This window comes from Rutidosis leptorrhynchoides, chromosome 1 (genome assembly GCF_046630445.1).
Source record: "Rutidosis leptorrhynchoides isolate AG116_Rl617_1_P2 chromosome 1, CSIRO_AGI_Rlap_v1, whole genome shotgun sequence".
Lineage (NCBI taxonomy): Eukaryota > Viridiplantae > Streptophyta > Magnoliopsida > Asterales > Asteraceae > Rutidosis > Rutidosis leptorrhynchoides.
Window position 1 is genome coordinate 134553663 of NC_092333.1, and position 13731 is coordinate 134567393.

Here is a 13731-nt window from a genome sequence, read left to right on the forward strand (position 1 = left end):
AGAAGCTCATAAAACCAGATACTCAATACATCCTGGAACGGGGAAGATGTACAAGGATCTCAAGAAACATTTTTGGTGGCCGGGTATGAAAGCCGATGTTGCTAAATACGTAGGAGGATGTTTGACGTGTTCTAAGGTCAAAGCTGAGCATCAGAAACCATCAGGTCTACTTCAACAACCCGAAATCCCGGAATGGAAATGGGAAAACATTACCATGGATTTCATCACTAAATTGCCAAGGACTGCAAGTGGTTTTGATACTATTTGGGTAATAGTTGATCGTCTCACCAAATCAGCACACTTCCTGCCAATAAGAGAAGATGACAAGATGGAGAAGTTAGCATGACTGTATTTGAAGGAAGTCGTCTCCAGACATGGAATACCAATCTCTATTATCTCTGATAGGGATGGCAGATTTATTTCAAGATTCTGGCAGACATTACAGCAAGCATTAGGAACTCGTCTAGACATGAGTACTGCCTATCATCCACAAACTTATGGGCAGAGCGAAAGGATGATAAAACACTTGAAGACATGCTACGAGCATGTGTTATTGATTTCGGAAACAGTTGGGATCGACATCTACCGTTAGCAGAATTTTCCTACAACAACAGCTACCATTCAAGCATTGAGATGGCGCCGTTTGAAGCACTTTATGGTAGAAAGTGCAGGTCTCCGATTTGTTGGAGTGAAGTGGGGGATAGATAGATTACGAGTCCGGAGATTATACAAGAAACTACCGAGAAGATCATCCAAATTCAACAACGGTTGAAAACCGCCCAAAGTCGACAAAAGAGCTATGCTGACATTAAAAGAAAAGATATAGAATTTGAAATTGGAGAGATGGTCATGCTTAAAGTTGCACCTTGGAAAGACGTTGTTCGATTTGGTAAACGAGGGAAATTAAATCCAAGGTATATTGGACCATTCAAGATTATTGATCGTGTCGGACCAGTAGCTTACCGACTTGAGTTACCTCAACAACTCGCGGCTGTACATAACACTTTCCACGTCTCGAATTTGAAGAAATGTTTTGCTAAAGAAGATTCACTATTCCGTTAGATGAAATCCAAATCAACGAAAAACTTCAATTCATCGAAGAACCCGTCGAAATAATGGATCGTGAGGTTAAAAGACTTAAGCAAAACAAGATACCAATTGTTAAGGTTCGATGGAATGCTCGTAGAGGACCCGAGTTCACCTGGGAGCGTGAAGATCAGATGAAGAAGAAATACCCGCATCTATTTCCAGAAGATTCGTCAACACCTTCAACAGCTTAAAATTTCGGGACGAAATTTATTTAACGGGTAGGTACTGTAGTGACCCGAACTTTTCCATGTTTATATATATTAATTGAGATTGATATTTACACGATTTAATTTTTCCAACATGTTAAGCAATCAAACTTGTTAAGACTTGATTAATTGAAATATGTTTCAAATAGACAATTGACCACCCAAGTTGACCGGTGATTCACGAACGTTAAAACTTGTAAAAACTATATGATGACATATATATGGATATATATATAGTTAACATGATACTATGATAAGTAAACATATCATTAAGTATATTAACAATGAACTACATATGTAAAAACAAGACTACTAACTTAATGATTTTTAAACGAGACATATATGTAACGATTATCGTTGTAAAGACATTTAATGTATATATATCATATTAAGAGATATTCATACATGATAATATCATGATAATATAATAATTTAAAATCTCATTTGATATTATAAACATTGGGTGAACAACATTTAACAAGATCGTTAACCTAAAGGTTTCAAAACAACACTTACATGTAACGACTAACGATGACTTAACGACTCAGTTAAAATGTATATACATGTAGTGTTTTAATATATATTTATACACTTTTGAAAGACTTCAATACACTTATCAAAATACTTCTACTTAATAAAAATGCTTACAATTACATCCTCGTTCAGTTTCATCAACAATTCTACTCGTATGCACCCGTATTCGTACTCGTACAATACACAGCTTTTAGATGTATGTACTATTGGTATATACACTCCAATGATCAGCTCTTAGTAGCCCATGTGAGTCACCTAACACATGTGGGAACCATCATTTGGCAACTAGCATGAAATATCTCATAAAATTACAAAAATATGAGTAATCATTCATGACTTATTTACATGAAAACAAAATTACATATCCTTTATATCTAATCCATACACCAACGACCAAAAACACCTAAAAAAACTTTCATTATTCAATTTTCTTCATCTAATTGATCTCTCTCAAGTTCTATCTTCAAGTTCTAAGTGTTCTTCATATATTCTACAAGTTCTAGTTACATAAAATCAAGAATACTTTCAAGTTTGCTAGCTCACTTCCAATCTTGTAAGGTGATCATCCAACCTCAAGAAATCTTTGTTTCTTACAGTAGGTTATCATTCTAATACAAGGTAATAATCATATTCAAACTTTGGTTCAATTTCTATAACTATAACAATCTTATTTCAAGTGATGATCTTACTTGAACTTGTTTTCGTGTCATGATTCTGCTTCAAGAACTTCGAGCCATCCAAGGATCCGTTGAAGCTAGATCCATTTTTTTCTTTTCCAGTAGGTTTATCCAAGGAACTTAAGGTAGTAATGATGTTCATAGCATCATTCGATTCATACATATAAAGCTATCTTATTCGAAGGTTTAAACTTGTAATCACTAGAACATAGTTTAGTTAATTCTAAACTTGTTCACAAACAAAAGTTAATCCTTCTAACTTGACTTTTAAAATCAACTAAACACATGTTCTATATCTATATGATATGCTAACTTAATGATTTAAAACCTGGAAACACGAAAAACACCGTAAAACCGGATTTACGCCGTCGTAGTAACACCGCGGCCTGTTTTGGGTTAGTTAATTAAAAACTATGATAAACTTTGATTTAAAAGTTGTTATTCTGAGAAAATTATTTTTATTATGAACATGAAACTATATCCGAAAATTATGGTTAAACTCAAAGTGGAAGTATGTTTTCTAAAATGGTCATCTAGACGTCGTTCTTTCGACTGAAATGACTACCTTTACAAAAATGACTTGTAACTTATTTTTCCGACTATAAACCTATACTTTTTCTGTTTAGATTCATAAAATAGAGTTCAATATGAAACCATAGCAATATGATTCACTCAAAACGGATTTAAAATGAAGAAGTTATGGGTAAAACAAGATTGGATAATTTTTCTCATTTTAGCTACGTGAAAATTGGTAACAAATCTATTCCAACCATAACTTAATCAACTTGTATTGTATATTATATAATCTTGAGATACCATAGACACGTATACAATGTTTCGACCTATCATGTCGACACATCTATATATATTTCGGAACAACCATAGACACTCTATATGTGAATGTTGGAGTTAGCTATACAGGGTTGAGGTTGATTCCAAAATATGTATAGTTTGAGTTGTGATCAATACTGAGATACGTATACACTGGGTTGTGGATTGATTCAAGATAATATTTATCGATTTATTTCTGTACATCTAACTGTGGACAACTAGTTGTAGGTTACTAACGAGGACAACTGACTTAATAAACTTAAAACATCAAAATATATTAAAAGTGTTGTAAATATATTTTGAACATACTTTGATATATATGTATATATTGTTATAGGTTCGTGAATCAACCAGTGGCCAAGTCTTACTTCCCGACGAAGTAAAAATCTGTGAAAGTGAGTTATAGTCCCACTTTTAAAATCTAATATTTTGGGATGAGAATACATGCAGGTTTTATAAATGATTTACAAAATAGACACAAGTACGTGAAACTACATTCTATGGTTGAATTATCGAAATCGAATATGCCCCTTTTTATTAAGTCTGGTAATCTAAGAATTAGGGAACAGACACCCTAATTGACGCGAATCCTAAAGATAGATCTATTGGGCCTAACAAACCCCATCCAAAGTACCGGATGCTTTAGTACTTCGAAATTTATATCATATCCGAAGGGTGTCCCGGAATGATGGGGATATTCTTATATATGCATCTTGTTAATGTCGGTTACCAGGTGTTCACCATATGAATGATTTTTATCTCTATGTATGGGATGTGTATTGAAATATGAAATCTTGTGGTCTATTGTTACGATATGATATATATAGGTTAAACCTATAACTCACCAACATTTTTGTTGACGTTTAAAGCATGTTTATTCTCAGGTGAATATTAAGAGCTTCCGCTGTTGCATACTAAAATAAGGACAAGATTTAGAGTCCATGTTTGTATGATATTGTGTAAAAACTGCATTCAAGAAACTGATTTCGATGTAACATATTTGTATTGTAAACCATTATGTAATGGTCGTGTGTAAACAGGATATTTTAGATTATCATTATTTGATAATCTACGTAAAGCTTTTTAAACCTTTATTTATGAAATAAAGGTTATGGTTTATTTTAAAAATGAATGCAGTCTTTGAAAAACGTCTCATATAGAGGTCAAAACCTCGCAACGAAATCAATTAATATGGAACGTTTTTAATCAATAAGAACGGGACATTTCAATATGGATATTCACCTGAATTCCAAAGACAGTGTAACCGGAATGGATCAACCAATTAGCCATCATCTATTCTGGATGAATTGGGGATGGGTTCGTAATCTACTTAATCATTGGAGACAAGAAGAAGGCGATCCCTTCCATCTACCACATTCACCTCTTGGCGAAGAACCCGAAGCACTTACCGGTGAACCTGTTCGTAACACCATTTTCACCCTCATTTCCAGAACAGCTCGCAACGACTACGTAATATCCAATATTCTAAATCTTATTCATCCGCTTGTTCGAATTGCCAATCATCCCAGTATAGTAGAAGAAGTCAACGAGCTTCGCGCTTGGGTAGTGGCTTTGGAGAATATGGTGCAAAGGTTACAAGCACTAGCAGCATCACCGGCATCAACAGTACCACCGACAACAACACCAACAGTACCATTACCACCACCAACAACATCCGCACCGCAAACCTCAACATCACAACATGTACCTCGAACATCAATGTCATACGCACCATAGATACCAAGGAGTACCAACAACAATAACCGATGAAGTATTGATTCATAATTTCATTGGAGAAATATTCTGTGGCGTTTATGTAATCTCTAAAGTCTTAGAGATATTCTATTCCAGCTGTAACCGTAAATCAGATGAGTGGACCGAAATGATAGAAGGAAGAGTAGAAACCCTGACTGGAATGGTGCACGATTTACAAGCTAGACTTGTTTTACCAGCAGCATCAACAGTATCGTCAGTATCACCAACACCGGCAAAACCTGTAGCACTACAAGTTCCGCCAATTTCATAATCACCAACATCATCACAAATCAACAACACGTATATTGTATCAACGAGTTATGAAGTATTAACTCATTTTCCCTGAAGAAATTATATGTATATTTTATATATATATGTGAAATTTGAAAACAAAATAAATCTTTTCGTACTAAGCTATTACATGTGAATCATAACTGGTAGGTACTACTCGGTTAGTTCATGTTACTAATATGCTATACATCCTTCGTTAATGACTTAACAATCGTTAACTACAATCTCTGTTTCAACTCAATGAATTCCATTTCCTAATAAACCAAGTGTATTATTCAATTACATAATTGATTTTACATTTTCATTTTCTATGTACTCGAAACTTTCCAGAAAACATCATCTGTGCCTTGTAAGGTTTACAAAAATTCCACGAGCATCAACATCCTTCACCGAGGAATAAGAATAAATAATGAAGTATTGATTTCATTAGTGAAATACTCCGCGAAGATTATGTAATCCTTAATGTTTTAGAGATTATTCATTCAAGTCAAAAATCAAATGAGCTTAATATGATATTAACTCATCAAATCTGTATTACATCTGAAGAAAATATGCATACATATATTTTCATAAAGATGGTAATAAAAATTCTTTTGTACAAAGTATTAATTGTGAAATCTTTAACGGGTAGGTAATTCCCGGGAAATATATAAGTTCACAATTAATATGTTATAATGTACATTCTTCAACTTTGATTAAAAAATTATTAACTATGCTCACAGCGATATACAATCGTTTCCATACAAATTCAATTACATATTATGATTTTGAAAAATCAGAATCCAAGCCAAGATTTAACAGAAAACATCACTCTTAGATCTCTACATCTTTCAAAGCTATACTTTGACTTCAAAAAATGTGAAAGATCCTTTAGCATTGTTATTACCGAAAATAATCTTGCAATCCCTTTTCAAAGTATCCAGTTTTACCACACTTTTAACCAGTCAACTTTGACTTTTCAGATTAACCTTATTATAACCTTGACATATACGTTCTTGTTACTGTGGAACATAATGTTCCCACCACATTAGCAGTAAATTTACCAACAACTTCATTGATCAGTGACCTTCCGAAAAATCATTATACACATTGAAACCCCATCATTTACTCACCTACATCTTGTAACAATAATTGCCATACCAACTATCGAGAATTAGCAATCAGTATTTTGAATCTCACCGCATTTTCTACTACAACAGTTATATATAGATAACATCTATCTTCTAGACTTACAGATTTCGAATGTGAAATTTCTGAAAAACACCTTAAACTACGAACTAGTTCTCGAAATCTTGAAAAATGCCGATGAAGCAGCAAAAACTGTACCTTAACAGTAAAAAGTTTGATGATAAAGGATAGTGTGCTGGCAAAGCTCAGAAAAAGAGAAAGTTTGGAACTGGAAAACGAATTGAGCAAAATATGAAAGAGGCTGTGTATAAATCACAAGGACGAAACCTGTCTTCAAAGAATCCAAATGATTCAGTATCTGCTGAAGCCATTAACGAATACCTTGCTTCCGAATCTAAACCCTTGCGGACAATATTCTTCATCATCCTCTGATATTAGAAATTCTAAGATATCATCGTATCTTTCATTATAAATATCCTCCATATTTCTGGAGATAATTCCATAATCATTCTTATCGGAAATCAATTTTCTCCTTAGGATATCTGTGTTACACCATAAAAGAAACTATTTTAGTTTCAAAATTCTAAAACTTTCAATTTTAAAATATAAATATTTTGAAGTAATGTTGGGAATTGAAGCATGAGTTAGTATAATATAATGACACTTGATCAACGTGATTATATTACAGTAAGTCATGCTGAGTTTCTAATGGAACGTGATAAAGGTTCACAGATCACACCCTCATCATGAACCATGTTACATAACTCTTTCATTCTATATAATCTCTAAATATATCAAGAAAATATATTTCTTGATGATTCGGACTTTTCCAGATATTCTGGTAATTTGACAAATCAAGATCGTGCCATTACAATTTCTTTCTTAGAACATTAATTATGTTCATCCGAAATTCATACCTACAATTTCTGGACCATTACTCGCTTGACTTAAGGTAGGGAAGAGAAATCGAAAGCATAGAGTTCTGAAATATAAAGGAGAATAAAAGCCCGATAACAACCCCAAAAATTTACAAACCTTGTATATCAATACGTATTGCAATGTAAAGACACGGGAAAATTAATAACACTATAACCCCAAGATAAAAGTAAAAGTAAATAAAATCCTTCGGTAGTAAATGAAAGAGAAGAATAACAGATATGAAGGTTAGGAGTATATCAAGAATCAGAACTGGATGAAGCATTTCACAATCTTTTGAAGGTATGAAATGAGGAAGAAGATGTAGAAATGGTGAGAATAATTGAAACGGAAGTGGTCAATTTATAGCGAAATATAGGACACAGCAATCGAGGCAGATTACGCATTTAATCAAAGAAAATCCTAATTTCCACAATTTCCAAAGAATCAAATCTTATTTAGATTATGAAGATTTTCTATTCCTTAAAATCCGGAAATAAATCGTTACTACGTTAATAAATAAGACGAATCTCTATAACTTCTCTCATACGCTTCGAGCAATCGGATTGTTTTATCCATAATTATTCAACGATGATAAAATTCTATTTATCAACTCATATTCGTCATAAAAACATTTTATTGTTAGTCATGACGACCTCACTCAAATTTCAGGATGAAATTTCTTTAACGGGTAGGTACTGTGATGACCCGAAAATTTCTGATCAAATTTAAACTTAATCTTTGTATGATTAACATTTCTGACACGATAAGCAAAGTCTATGAAGTTGAATCTCAAAATTTTGAACTATTCAATTACCCTTCGATTGTTCTCAACGATTCGCGAACAATTATATGTAAATAGATACATATGCTATAACTTGAAAACGTAACAAAGTGTTATGAAAATGATACTGTGCATTAACCTTATTGGTTTGATTATCTGTTTGATATTTAGATAAGTTAACTAAAATGTTTAAGATGAACCAGTAAAACACTAATTTGCTACAGTATTTTCGAATTGCTACAGTACCCGAAAAGCTACAATATTTTCGAAAATCACTATTTGCTACAGTAAAAAAAACTTGCTACAATAACTTTGCTACAGTAAAACACTATTTTAAAATCTATTTTAACAAATAGCGAGACGTTGATTTATAGAAGTAAATGACCAAAACACTCAAATGTATAAATTATATTTCGAGTGATATAGTTTAGGGATAATTTAAGGCTATATTTTGACAAAGGTACGTATCCCAAAACGTAAAATGCAAGTTTTCTTAGTATACGAAAGGACGTTCGAAAAACCGGATCAGGGACAGAGGTCGAGTGACAACGTACGACTTATTGGGACGAAAATTACAAATCAACTATGCACATGAATTTAATATAATATCTAATTAATTATATAAATTATTTATTATATTTATATTATAATATTATGTCGACGAGGAAGAAATCAAAACAATGTGAGCTGGAAAAGGGATCCATGCGATCGCATGGAATTCCCTCACATTCCCCATGCGATCGCATTGGGTCTGATATCAGGCCACATTATAAAGCTCGATCGTTTCTACCATTTTTTTTACTCAATCTATCTCTCGACCTCTTCTCTCATATATATATATATATATATATATATATATATATATATATATATATATATATATATATATATATATATATATATATATATATATATATATATATATATATATATATATATATATATTCTATAAATTATTATTATTATTATTATTATTATTATTATTATTATTATTATTAAGATTAATATTATTATTAATCTTATTATTATTAATATTATTAATTAGTATTATACATAAAATACTACGACGAGGTTATGAGCGTGTCACTTTCAAAATGGTTTTCGAGAGGGATAGAGCTAAGGAAATTATGGGTTATTGCCAAGGAGGTTATGGGTAATGTTCGGGGGTATATTTATGAATCAAACCTAGTGTTTATCATCTCCGTTACGTCTACGTACTTTCCTACAATATTGAATCTCAATATTGATACGTTGAGATCTACGGTTATTTGGTAATCCGAGTTTTGGTCACATTTTGGTGAACTACTTTATATGCTGCTAAGGTGAGTTTCATTTGCTCCCTTTTTAATTGCTTTTGTAATCTATATTTTTGGGCTGAGAATACATGCACTTTATTTTAAACGCAATGGACACAAGTACATACTAAATTCTACACCGAGTTTGAACCGAAAATCCCTTAGCTTTGGTAACTAGTAACTGCCAGTTATAAGAACTGGTGGGCGCGAGTAGTAGTATATGGATCCATAGGGCTTGACATTCCCCGTCTGCTCCAGGTATAGAAACCCTAGCCTGAACTATAAAACAGACGTATACTATTTGAGTTTGGTACACGTTAGTTTGCGTGTATTGTACATGTTGGTTGCATGTATGTTAAAACAGGGCTACTTATTAAAATGTTAAAGCTTAGTTACCAGGGTGCTCAATCTTGTAGAATCTTTTGATAAACGTTTCAGGTGAAACAACTGAAATCTTGTGATCCACCTTTATATACAGATTATATGAAACTATAAAACTATGAACTCACCAACCTTTGTGTTGACACTTGTTAGCATGTTTATTCTCAGGTTTCCTACAAGTCTTCCGCTGTTTGCTTATGTGTTAGACAAGCTATGTGCATGGAGTCTTACATGACATATTTTTCAAGGAAACGTTGCATTCACCAAATCATCACCATGTATCTTATTTTGACTGCATTGTTAATGAAAGTATTATTGTAAACTATTATTTACGGTGATTGTCTATATGTAGAAATCATCAGATGTCGAAAACCTTTGATTTAAATATTCATTTATGTTTGTCTTTTTAAAAGAATGCAATGTTTACAAAACGTATCATATAGAGGTCAAATACCTCGCAATGAAATCGATGAATGACGTGTTCGTCCATATGGATTTGGAGCAATCGTCACATTTAACAACTCTTGCATTTCCATCGGTGCTAAACGATAAGGAGTTTTAGCAATGGGAGTAGCCCCCGGAACCAACTCAATGCGAAATTCAACTTGTCGTTCCGCCGGAACACCCAGTAATTCATCCGAAAAAATGTCTCAGAATTCATTAACCACCGGAATTTCACGAATGGATGGTGGCTCTTCATGAGTATCAACTACATGGGTAAGAAAAGCCATGCCACTACTACTAAGGAAACGACGTGCCCGTGCATAAGTGCATAATGGCACAAGTCTTCTTCATTTTTCGCCATAAATAATTAGTTCTCCCCCACTTGGGGTCTTCACACGAATAGAATTTTCATGGCATGCAATATCGGCCCTATAACGATCGAGCCAATCCATACCAACAACAATATTGAACTCACCCAGAGTCATCGAAATGAGATCAATTTTAAATGTTTCGGTACCAAACACAACATTTCAATCTTTACAAACATCAACCCCTAGCACCGTCTTCCCATCCGCTATTTCAACTTCTACCGGATGACTTAACTTAGCTAACGGTTTATTTTGTTTAGGTACAAATCGAGGTGTCACAAATGACAAATTAGCACCGCTATCAAAAAGTATCCTTGCCAGATTAGAGTTAACCATGAAAGTACTTGAGACAACTTCATTGGATTGCTTGGCCTCATCATGGATCATCAAATAATTTCGTCCCCGTGCCGTACCTGCCATTTTCTCCAACTTCTTAACTTGATCACCTCGCAACTCAGGACATTCTGTCCTTTGGCGCCCCTCCTTTTGACAATTGTAACAGGTAAGTTTGTTCGGCGCCTTGGTACAATCACGGACCATGTGCCCCTTTTGATTACAATTAAAACACGTGGGCCCGTAACTTGGAGTACCACCCTTCTTCACGCTATTTACACTTTCGGAACCTTTCTTGTACTTTTTGTTTGAAAAGTTCGAATGACTTGAACCTTCAAACTTTCTCTTGGAAAAAGAGAAATCACTTCTTTTTGGGATCTCCGGTTCGAAACCCCGAGCCAACTCAAACAATTCTTCAAAAGACTTAGCCATTCCCCGACTAATCTTAAGTTTCAACTCATCGTTCAAAGTACGATAGAAATCTAGCATCAACATTCGGTCATCACCGACATACTCCGGACAAAAATGAGTTTTTGACAATAAAGTAGACTGGAGAGTAACTAAGTCCATCGAACCTTGTCGCAAATCGCGCAACTCGTCCCGGATTGTATTAAGGTCGGCTTGAGTTCGATATTCATCAAAGAACTCCTTTTTAAACTCTTCCCACGACAAACTCATACACTGTTCTTCACCATACAATTGAATCTTATCATCCCACCACAACTTCGCCTCTTCACGCAATATGCTAGAACCATACCTCGTTTTCTTCTCGGGGGGAGACTCCGTGGTACGGAAAGCCCCCTCGATGTCAGAAACCCAACAAGTACTCTTCAACGGGTCTCTCACCCCATTGAACATAGGTGGTTGAGCATCCTTGAAGTTCTTATAATGAAAGTCTCGCCTTCCATGTCCTCCATTACCATTACCCCCTTTAACATGAGGATAAATATTTCTTACTTCTAATGCCTCTTCAATCGCGGCATTCATTCGCTCATTGATTAACTCGGTTACTTGCCAATCAACCGATTCTTGGAACACTTTTCTGACATCATCGAGAAATTCCACCTTTTGACGTTTAAAGATGGCCTCAACTTTGGCTGTGAATTCGGAGTCTTCGCTCGGGCCTCCATTTTCGGTATCATGCCCGTCTCTCATCTTCATTCTATAAAACAAAAATAAATTAATCAACGGAACAAATGAGAACGACATACGTACACCACACCGCCCCATCTTGCTCAATACTCGTCGTACATTGCTTGCCTAACATGATTTGCACCCGTAACAATAGTAGCTAGTCATTGTTACGCGAGCACGTCGCATCAACTCGCTAGTACAATGATATGGCCGAAACAGACAGTTTTTATTCGCGCGTTGTCGTCAGGCCGCGGCTCGCCAGGATCAGCCACTAGTGGGAGGAAGGTACTGTTTTAAATTTATATTTAGCGGGGCCTAAATCTTACTACTCCTTATAAGTAAGGTAAGTATGACCTAGAGTCATATTTTTGAGATATAGTAGAATCGAACCTATATTTAAGCCTAAGATAGTTAGGGTGTATGAATATTTATTTTTGGGATTTTCTAATTTATAAGACAGATAAAGTAAATGCGATAAAATTCGTAATTCATATAAGGTTAAAGTGAGTGCATACTATGACTTCATCAGTTATTTTGCCGAGATTATGGAATGCTGGCTCATGAATAGGCAGAGGCCCTGTATTCATTACACTGGTCCTAAACGCCCATGTCATATGACATATCACTGGGTACTGCGTTAGGCTTGAAGATTCTGAATAGACAGCAACGTCCCTTACCCCCGATGCCCGTCCAGTCTGACTACAGGCATACACGTTCAGACGTCTCATCTAATTGAGCAACTCGGTTGGGTGACATATTAACATTCCAAAATGGTCTAAACTTTCTTAAGCATAATAGAATACATGGTTTACCATATCCAAGAGACGTGATGCATTTTAATGCTTTCTTTAATGATTAGTAAAAGATAGTTAGGTCCTTAAAAAGAGTTCAACCATTAAGAACACCATGGCCAAGTCAAGCTAACTTCCATGAACACGTTCGGTTATCCTAACGGTCTAATCCTTTATGTGTCTAAACAAACAGTTCCTTAATTAACTAAGAATCCCTCAAGCGGGGTGCAATGCTTGAGACCGCGTTATGGTGCAGTTTACTGGTCAACACTAACCGGGTTCCATGACCTTACTTAGCAGAGGTACAGCTTACAACAACCGCTATGCTTCAGCGTGCACGTACGAAGTTTATATGCTTGGTGACTACACTAGCATGGTCTAGGACCGACAATGTACTAAGGGTCTAGTCAGATGTTTCACTATGAAAGAGTCCTCAGTCGGAATCCAAAGCTCGATAGACTTACTACAACTGGTGTGCCTCGATCGATCTTACGTTGTATCTGATAGACTTCTCTTACCAAGGGGTGACATAGATAGTGTACTCTGAATCGGGGTTCGTGACTTCCCAATAACAGAGCCTGTAACTACGTTCTATTAGTTGGAAAAGCGATTGAGTTTAAAGCATAATCGGAAAGCATTTCAATAGCATACACAAACCATAATATTATTTCGGCATTATAACTGCTTACATCATAGCATACACTAAAGATAACTACTCACTAATCATGGAAACAATATCATAAAACATTATATAAGATAAAGGATAGAAGTACCA